Below are 8,071 nucleotides of genomic sequence, written 5' to 3'. Positions count from 1 at the left end.
TATTAAAGTAGTCTTAGGCTACTGCAATTACCATGGTCAAACTATGTTTTTGTATCATAGATTTAAAAATTGTCCATAGTTTTTGTAGCCTGTAACAGCTATGCTCTGGTAAAGCCCATTCAATTAAATTATAACCGAATTACACATGGCAGGAAAATTACAGTGTGCAAATAATGCAACAGTTGAAGTTAAAATAAATACCATATCTCAAATCGATCCAGTAGGACATCTGTGGACACGACGCTTCAACAAGGCGAAAACGACCCATATAATGTTTTATGAATTGCATTAAAGTTTTGTTTACGTGTTGAGATTACGCCATCCATATCACAGGAACGTCCACTTTAGTGAATGATTCCGTTTGTTAGGAAGCTTGGCAAACGTGAGCATCCTCAGACTTTGAGAGGTTATTCTAGTAGCTGTTGCTTGGCAATATCAGCAGCAGCATCATTGTCCCCTGAGAGCGCGAGAATAGAAATGATGCGCACGCCCAACGCGGCGGTTCTCCAGCGCGCTTCCGTTCACCTCACACCAAACACCAGTGCCAATCGCTTTAAAGTTGGAGCACACGGGAGCCCGACCACAGACGAGCATTTTATCGCCGTCTGCGTGTTATTTTAGTGCCATGTTTCAGTTGCGTTCAACTCGCTGCTGAAATTTAAATCGTTCAGTTCAGCCAGCCACCCAAATCGGAGCTCGCGCCCCGGCACGTTTCAGGCTTATGAAGATTGTTGAGGTGAGTCTTGCGTGTGTTTACGGGTTGTCTTGCTTATTTTTACAGGAGATATTAATAAAGGTTTCTCAGGGTTTAGTCATTTCGAGCTTTAAAGAGATGAGAAAGTGCATACGGTCCGAGTCGGCTGCTGAGGAGAATTGAGGAGAGAGAAAATGTGTTGAGAAGTGAAAGCGAATTAGATATCATCAGTTTCGCTGTGAATTACCTTTCTTGTTTACCTGTTCTGCAATAATGTTGCTCCACTCGATATCTCGTCAAAGCAGAAATGACAAATGTCACTTCTGAGTTAACAAGAATGAGTTAAACAAGGTTTTCAAGGCATTTATTGGGCTGAAGTCTCTCAGCCTCCTTTACTAAGAATCACGTATAGGTGTGAATGCAGTTCAACGAGTTAAGTTTGTTTAATTTGTTTGTTTTATGTTTGTTTGTTTATTTATTCACTTTAATTAATTGAAATGAGAACAATCTGCTTTTTGAAAGTATTTTTTTTCTTACTGTATAGTAGATATGTTTACAGCAAATAAATATCAGAGTATATAATACTGTTATGCAATATACTGCATTTCTCATAGCTGCCTGAAATGTATCCATGAATTTAGCTCTTATTCCAACACACATCAAAATTCACCATGATTTGGAGGCTCTTTTCCAAAAAGTGCTCAAGTTTTTTTATTGCCCTGGTTGTTCAATTGAAAGCAATATTGTGCTTGCTGTTTGTCTGTGCTCCAGATGCCACATCTATCACTGATCTTAAATCACGACACATCTAACACCTTTCCAGAGGTACTGTATGTTTCACAGTCTCATACCGCTGGCTTTTCAGAGCGTAAGAGAGACATTCGACTTTTTTCACTCTGCGTTCGTCTCTGACAGGGAAGATTTAAGAGATCTTCACTCTGATTCCTTTGAATTATTTCTCAGCCTGCTATAAATAGGATGGTGACATGGGCCTTACAGGCTTCTAGTTAAGAAACGGATGTGCTCACTAAGCCTTTCTGGCCATTTCTTCCAAATTATATCAGTATAGTGAAGATGTTTTAAACCAGTTAATTAGTTACAAAGTAAACACTGTTCACATAGGATTTGTAACAATGAGCTCTGCTTTAACACTCCAGGGATTCATTTGTTCAGATTTTTTATATTTAGTCATCATCATTTTGCGGTGCCAGTTACACTTATATTCTTATATTTTACCCTGGTCCTCACAGCAGGTTACTTTTACTTTTGCTGCTATATAAATTGCCTACATAATGGCCTCTTCAATTCTGTGGAAATAATCCTTGCGGGACAGCTCATGCATTTTTTAGCATTATACTAATGGATGTTTGCTGTTTGTGATGACCACTGAGAGCCGTAACATTTGAAAACAACCACTTAAGAACAAAAATGACTTTGGTTTCTGTTTGGACTGCCCATATTAGATGACAGGTCCCAAGATTTGATTTCTTGTAATTTTCCATCGTCTGTACAGTAAATGCTTTTCTCGTATGCTTTTTTAATAAGCTCTCCGTGTTCATTGCCTCAGTATTGCTTGGTGTTGTGTGCCTGTTTTGAGTTGTAGTAATAACAGATATTTCAGATTTAATTTTCATTTTTGATCAAACTATAATTTACAATATGACATTGATTCAACATTAAATCAATTATCTTTGATATTTGGGTAGTTAATAATGGGGATGAGTTTAGGATTCTGTTTGTTGATCAACGAAAGCTCCCGGAGCATCATCAGCAGTTAGAGCACTTGGTCCAGACATGCAGGTTCGAATCTGGCCTGCAAGAATGGGTATCTATGCCGGTGAGAGTCGTTGACTTTTTGCGCCATAACCGTAATTTAATGACATCACTTCTTTCTATGATGTATTACAAAATGGACTACCGACTCCATAATACAATATCAATTTATTTTCTCAGGGCACTGCAGTAATTACCTAGACAGTAGTTCAGCTCTGTCTGACAGAGTATCACTTAATGTATTGTAATAGCTGCAGAGAATCCAAACTTAAATTATCACGGACACGCACACACATTAACACAATTCTTCAGTAGATCTTCAGTCGCACACTCTCCGCACCCGAGCTCTATCCCTGTGTGGGTCTCGGACTGCTGACTGGAAGTTTGAATGTCAAGGACAAAATCAGAATGCTCACAGAGAAGGTAAAAAGACAAGTTCTCACTCCGTATGATTAGTCAGGCCCTGGGAGAATGAGGGGTTTGACATTCAAAGATCCATTCGGCTCGTCACGCTGTCCAATGGATGAAATACAGTGTATGGGTCTGGGTTTTAGGAGAGCTCAAAAATTGATTTTTGCTACTTTTTCATTTTTGTTCATTGAAATCAGTTAATATAATACAAGTCACAATTTTATTATATACAGTCAATCTGAATTCAGTGTATGGTAACGTACATCACTTCTGGACAAAAATCCAGATCCGGACTGACATGTAAGGTATAAGATACAGCCAGGTGGTTGTTATCGCAGAAAAAAACCCTGACAGGATAAACTGCTCTTGTATCACGCTATGGGTTTATTTTGCGATAACAACTGACTGGATATAAATTATCTTGCTTATTACACGGGTTTCCACATATTTTATTAGTTTATTTGTAACAAACACAAACATTCCGCAAACCTACCTTAAATCCGGCTGTATTAGCTATCATTAATAGTTCTTTTGCAAACAGAGTTGTTCCATCAAGTTTTAAACATGCAGTTGTCCACCCTCTGTGTGGTGCTAGTCTTATTGGACTTATATCCAAATTGTTCAAAATGCTGCAGCGAGGCTTCTTACTGGTACAAAAATGAGGGATCATATCACTCCAATTTTAGCATCCTTACATTGGCTCCCAGTACAATTCAGGATCGATTTTAAAATTGCTGTTCTTGTATACAAGGCTTTGTCGGGTCAGGCACCAAAATATATCTGTGATCATCTGATTCCCTACTCTCCTCAAAGGGCTCTCAGATCTGGTAATCAGTCTTTTTTAACATTCCCTCGTTGTTGCTGCAAAACAAAAGGTGGTCATGCCTTCTCTGCTACAGCTCCCAGGCTGAAGCAAGTTAGCATTTTAGCACGTCCAGTTCCATCGTCTCAAGGTGAAACGTTTTTTTTGTGGGATTTTAGTTAAATGCCTGCAATAAAGTCTGAAGTTAACAAAAGCTGTAAACATTTTAATGTTTATTCTACGACATAAAACACCTGTTAAAACCTGCTCGTCATTATTTAAAGCTTGTACGTGTCTTAAAAACGGCTGTTGCTAACAAGTCAACAACTCACCTGACTCTCGTACTCTCTTTAAAACCTTCTCTGCTCTTCTTTGCCCGCCTGCCCCCTCACCTCAATCAGACTTAACAGCTGATGATTTTGCGTCTTTTTTCATAAACCACACGACTACCTGCCCGCTAGATCCCATCCCCACTCATATCCTCCAGGCCATCTCTCCATCGGTTGTTCCTGCACTGACCCACATTATCAACTCGTCTCTCACCACTGGTTTCCAACAGTCTTCAAAGAGGCCCATATTACCCCGCTACTGAAGAAACCCACTCTTAGTCCTGCACTGTTAGTTAACCACAGACCGGTATCTCTCCTCCCCTTCATTGCCAAAACTCTTGAGTGTGTTGTATTTAACCAGCTCTCCTCCTTTCTCATGCAAAACAACCTCCTGGACAGCAACCAGTCTGGTTTCAAGAGCGGTCATTCCACCGAGACTGTGCTACTCTCGGTCATTGAAGCCCTGAGACTGGCAAGAGCCGCCTCTAACTCATCTGTACTCATTCTACTGGATCTATCTGCTGCCTTTGACACCGTTAACCACCATATTCTCCTGTCGACCCTCAAGGCTACCAAGTGCCACAATGGTTCAAGTCTTACCTCTCAGGTAGGTCATTTAGAGTATCCTGGACAGGTGAGGTCTCTGAGTCCCAACATCTCAATACAGGGGTGCCTCAGGGCTCGGTGCTTGGACCGTTGCTCTTTTCCATATACAGTACATGACATCCCTAGGTTCTGTCATTCGGAAACATGGCTTTTCCTATCACTGCTATGTGGATGATACACAACTCCACCTGTCATTTCAGCCTGACGATCCGACTGTTTCTGCACGCATATCTGCATGCCTGAGTGACATTTCGCTCTGGATGAAGGACCATCAACTGCAGCTGAACCTTGCAAAAACAGAACTGCTTATAATCCCGGCCGACCCGAAGATTCATCACAACGTCTCCATTCAACTAGGCTCATTAACCATCACATCTTCCAGAACGGTCAGAAACCTGGGAGTGGTAATTGATAATCAGCTAAACTTCACAGATCATGTTGCCAGCACCACCCGGTCCTGTAGATTCATCCTCTACAACATTAGGAAAATTAGACCTTTCCTGTCCGAGCATGCTACGCAAGTCCTAGTCCAGGCTCTTGTCCTGTCCAGACTGGACTATTGCAGTGTGCTACTGGCTGGACTTCCAGCTTGCACAACCGAATCTCTACAGATGATCCAGAATGCAGCAGCAAGAGTGGTCTTCAATGAACCGAAGAGAGCACACATCAGTCCTCTCTTCATTAAGTTACATTGGCTCCCTATAGTTGCTCACATCAAATTCAAAGCTCTGCTCTTGGCCTACAAGACCACCACTGGTTCGGCACCCCCATATCTTCACTCACTAATACAGACTTATGTGCCCACCAGATCCCTACGCTATGGAAATTAACAACGTCTTGTAGTGCCATCCCAAAAAGGGAAAAAATCACTCTCACGTACCTTCTCTGGATCTGTTCCACATTTGTGGAATGATTTGCCTGCTGCTACAAGAACAGTAGATTCTGTTGCCATCTTTAAAAATCGGCTGAAAACACATCTCTTCCGTCAGCACCTGACCGATTAGTTCTGACTTCTATCTCTTTTCTACTCTTTCTCTTCTTAAAAAAACCCCCATAGCTCTGTATACTGTAATGAGACTATATGAGACCAGTTTTACTGTGCTTATGCTTTTTGTTGTCCTTATGTTGTTCCAATTGCTTCCATTGTTTACCTCATTTGTAAGTCACTTTGGATAAAAACGTCTCCTAATGACTAAATGTAAATGTTATGCTAAAAGCGACAGCATGCATTGGGTGGATGATAAATGTCATAAACAAAATATCATATCATATATAAAATATATAAACCTCGGTTAATCACAGAGATTATGTTTTTCAATCCATGGGCTTTTGGTCGAGGCTACCAGTGTGGCGCTAACTTCCTACAAAAATACGTCATCATTGCGGTACTCTACACTCTAAAAAAAAGACGTAAAAATAGGGCACAATATACTGTATTAATATGAAGGAATTTTCCGTGTTCATTTTTACAGTTGTTTTACCTGTATTTTACATTTTGCACTGCATTCATTTGCATTTTAGCATTAATGGAAATGTCCGTAAAATAAAGGAAAATGTACTGGTAATTTTCTGCCAGTACTTTATCTGTTTTTTACGGGATTTTTTTTTACAGTGTGCATGTGTATGTGACCAAAGTTCGAATCCTGCTTTCCGTTTTCTCATTTTAATTGCGTCCAGTAGGAATAACTCCAGGAAAGTTTGTACAACCCGACTGCAACAAATCCATTCAATAAGCGATTTTTTTGTTAACAAGGCATAATTTAATTTCACTGAGAAATGTATTCCTCAATTTAATTAAGTTAATTGAACGATGTGTGTTTTATAAGAGCAGGACGTGGGTAATCCGGAAGCTGTTGTTTAAGGATTCTCCCGAGTCAACATCTGTCTCCTGGAGAAGCATGTCCCTACACAGTAATATCAGTGCGTACTTTATCTCCCTCCGGGGCCTGCACACCTCATGTGTAAGGGAGGTCAACATATGGTGCTGAGCCCGTGACTAACGGTGTGTGTGTGTGTGAGAGAGAGCTGTTAAGACAGAGACTGTTAAGAGTCTGTATTACATTGTAAGTGCGCAGAGAGTGTATTTTGTACGTATTGGATGAGTGCCTGAGCACGTGTCCGCCCCAGTGCAGTGACTGATGTAATTTACACTGTCACAACATGAGGCCGGTCTCTGGATGACAGGGGAACGAGGGAGAGCAAGGCACGATGATGACTGACCTGTCAGTGCTGATCATTTCTGGTGTCATGTGTCGCTCGGTGGGAGCGAAGAACCTGTGGAGCTGGAAGAGAGCCTGGATGATGGGTTATGTATAACTAGGATTTTGTCAAGTCCTGGAACATCATTCCTGACAAGCCAACTATATAAGCTTTTATTAAATAATGACTTTGGATCTGTTATCACATGGACCACTTTTATGATGAGTTTGAGTTGCTTTATGTTCACGAAAGGAAAAAACTTTGACCTGGGGCCTCATTTATAAAATGTTGCGTAGAAACCGTCCTAAATTAGGTGTGTACGTGTGATTCATAGAACGAACATACGCACAGAAAACGTGTGTACGCCTCTCTTTTAGATGTGAAATCTATCACAAATGATCCTGAAATTGCAGTTCAGTTACTGATCTCCGCCTTTTAACGATGTCTAATTAATGTCATTGACATATAAAAGAGCACCTGTCAACATCCAAATCCTTTACAATGGCTTATATTTCCAAAATCCTGCAGCACTCTTACAAGCAAAAGTGTGTATGTCTGCTCAGACCCTGACGTGGCACTAAGCACTTTTCCACGTCAAAGACCATTGTTATAAATGTTAATGTTCCCGTAGACGATTTTCCCTCTACGATCAAATCCGTGCATATGCACACTTTATAAATGAGGCCCCAGGTTTTTTGCCTTAAATTGAAAGTTCACTCAAAAATGAAAATTCAGTAATCTTGTAATTTCAAACCTGTATGACTTTCTTACTTTTGCAAAACACAAAAGAAGATATTTTGAAGAATGTTGCAAGAGGGTGAGTAAATGATGACAGAATTTTCATTTTTAGGTGAACTATCACTTTAAGTTAATCTTTTTGTGTTCCATGAAATAAGGAAAATCTAACTTTTATACCGTGCTATAATTAGTCTATATACAAGAATATTGTTTCAGCCTTAAACCCCAGAAATGTTGTTTCAGGACCAACAAGAATGTTGAAAGTAATCAAACAAGTAGGATAAAATCATGGGTATCAGAGACCTGAGTGAAAGCAGTTAAGCACGGATGCTCCTGGAGGCTCTGGTCACATGAGGTTGGTTACTATGTCAGTGTGTCTCATATGACGTGGGGGAATATGGACTATATGAGCAGTTTGTATCTTAGCCAAGTTAGGTACCATACTCGTTTTGCAAACAAAAAACAAAGCCTTACAGTTTAATATTATTCTGTTGTGTATCTGGATGCTGTAAATCATGT

General features: G+C 40.2%; 1 protein-coding gene across 3 annotated transcripts in view; it reads left to right on the top strand.

The window, feature by feature from the left end:
- The first annotated feature begins 470 nt into the window (after positions 1–470).
- si:ch211-269c21.2 (carbohydrate sulfotransferase 8) overlaps positions 471–8,071 on the top strand; it is a 50,536-nt gene continuing 42,935 nt past the window's right edge. For all 3 annotated transcript variants that reach the window (XM_057329663.1, XM_057329662.1, XM_057329664.1), the window contains exon 1: positions 471–736. The gene's annotated coding sequence lies outside the window, so the exon portion shown is untranslated. The remainder of the gene's footprint in view (positions 737–8,071) is intronic.

The sequence above is a fragment of the Triplophysa rosa genome, linkage group LG3 (assembly GCF_024868665.1).
Source record: "Triplophysa rosa linkage group LG3, Trosa_1v2, whole genome shotgun sequence".
NCBI lineage: Eukaryota > Metazoa > Chordata > Actinopteri > Cypriniformes > Nemacheilidae > Triplophysa > Triplophysa rosa.
This window is presented reverse-complemented; position numbering and strand designations above follow the sequence as displayed.